The sequence below is a fragment of the Haplochromis burtoni genome, unplaced genomic scaffold (genome assembly GCF_018398535.1).
Source record: "Haplochromis burtoni strain Fernald_Lab_line unplaced genomic scaffold, NCSU_Asbu1 Contig_17, whole genome shotgun sequence".
NCBI classification, from domain to species: Eukaryota; Metazoa; Chordata; class Actinopteri; order Cichliformes; family Cichlidae; genus Haplochromis; species Haplochromis burtoni.
In genome coordinates, this window is record NW_024582378.1 from 2,137,374 (window position 1) to 2,139,421 (window position 2,048).

At 39.2% G+C, this 2,048-nt stretch overlaps 1 protein-coding gene across 4 annotated transcripts in view; it reads left to right on the forward strand.

Annotated features, from left to right (window-relative positions):
• Positions 1–1,100: 1,100 nt before the first annotated feature.
• The window catches only part of LOC102288823 (glycerophosphodiester phosphodiesterase domain-containing protein 5), a 25,172-nt gene continuing 24,224 nt past the window's right edge, over positions 1,101–2,048 (forward strand). For 2 of the 4 annotated variants that reach the window (XM_042218299.1, XM_042218302.1), the window contains exon 1: positions 1,101–1,233. The gene's annotated coding sequence lies outside the window, so the exon portion shown is untranslated. The other 2 variants (XM_042218300.1, XM_042218301.1) reach the window with 2 other exon arrangements.

Below are 2,048 nucleotides of genomic sequence, written 5' to 3' on the forward strand. Positions count from 1 at the left end.
CATCAATCACTTACAGGTTTCTCATTTAACTGGATAATCAGTATTGAAGGACACACATGGACTGCTAACTCTGAAAAGAAACAACATTTGATTTAAGTCATTCATTAAATTAGAATAATACGTGAACTGAGGAGACCCAAACAAAAACTCACGTCAGCTGACACCCATGTGGGAAAGAAGGAGTGAAAGTGAGCTGTAGGTGAGTGCAGTCCTTATATAATGTGTGACAGGTGAGTGCAATTAAGGGCAAGCACCAGACCCAATCAAGTGTGAGGAAAAGAAACAAGGTGAATTTGGTGAAGTGAGTGTGCTGAAAGGTGAGTCTTTACAACATTTATCATGGTTTCCTCATTTTTTTTCATATAATGTAAAACAAGCTGATTATTTGTACAGTTTTATGTATAAAATACTTAACAAATAGTGGGTTTGTCTTTCTTGAGACCCCCATCTCTGACATGAAACTGGATGAATCACCTAAATTATAGTGGATAGTAGATGTTTTCATACCAGTAACATGGCTAGCCGGAGTAGCCTGGGATGGACTCGGATTGATCTTTCAGTGACCTGTGAAATTAAAGATTGTCTCTTAGGCAGTATCATTAGAAGTCACAGCATACATTTTCACTTCTATGCAGAGTGACACTAAAAAACTATTTCATGCATTTATTACTTCTAGGCTGGACTACTGTAATTTGTTATTATCAGGATGCCCTAAAAACTCCATGAAAAGCTTTCAGTTGGTCCAAAATGCTGCAGCAGGAGTTCTGACAGGGACTAGAAAGAGAGAGCATATTTCTCCTATATTGGCTTCTCTTCATTGGCTTCCACCAGAGGTGCAGACATCAACAGCAGTAAAGCAGAGGAACAGTTACAATCTTCTCATTTCCGTGTTAATTTCAAAATAAAGCCGCTCTGTTGCCTCATACTTGCAAATATTTACTAAATATTCTCGATACATATAAAATCTCGCAATGGAGTGTAAATAAAAGCTAAATGGCGAAAAAATAATGCACAAGATTGTATAAAACCGCTAAAATCCTACTGCAGACGTGTTTTTTTTTTGTTTTGTTTTTTTAAATGTGTGCCTGTATTTTTGAAGGCAGGGCCTTTCCCCTGGTCCCCGTGTTAGTAATTCCCGCTGACTTGACCCGTTTTCCGAGGCCACCTGCTCCAGACGACTGCACACTGCGGCTTCTTCTCTGCCGTTTACCCGGAGGGAGAACCGGCCTGGAGGTAGGAGATCTGTCCTTACGACATAACAAAAAACAGGCTGAAGTGGAAGCTGCACAGTGTTTTTGTAACGATCCGCTGCTCGCTTGAGCTGTGAACAGGTCCTCAGGTCCCGTTTTTTGTTTTATGGAGCGTTCATCACCAGAGTGCGTTAAATAAATGTACAATTTTAATATTTTCATGCTGGATTGCGAACGCGCTTAGTGTGTTTTACTCATTTAGCACTTTTTATGATGAAATAGTCTAAATCTTTAATTCGGCCACGATACAACACACGAAGGAAAGTGTTAAGTGAATCAAAAAAGTGAGATTTGAGTCTGATTAAAAGTTTGCAAGATTTAGCTCCATAATCCCAGGTTGGTTGTCTTTAGTTTCGTGATGACTGGTGGATATTTTGTCATGTCATGTTTTATGATTTCCAGGAAGTGGACCCATGACAATCTGCCCTGAAATGCCAGTATTGCTGAAATCAGGAAACAATTGTTTCTTTTTTTTAAATACTTGAATCAGTTTCATCTGTCTTCACTTTATTTCAGTCAATACACAAGCGCATTGTAAGTAAATCTGTCTTAAAGGGGGGGGGGAACACAACTAGTGAGACTTTCTTTGTTCTCCTGTAGTGATAATGACCCACTTGAGTATCATATGTGAAGAAGCCTGCCAGTGATGGACAAAACCGACCAGTGAGCTGTGTAACTTTAGCTTTCTGGGAGCTGAGCCCATGGAGTTAGAAGGTTTCTCAGTGTTATCCTATTTAAAAAAAAAACCCCAAACAAACCACAAAACAAAATAAAAAGACAGTAAATAATAGCTCAGGT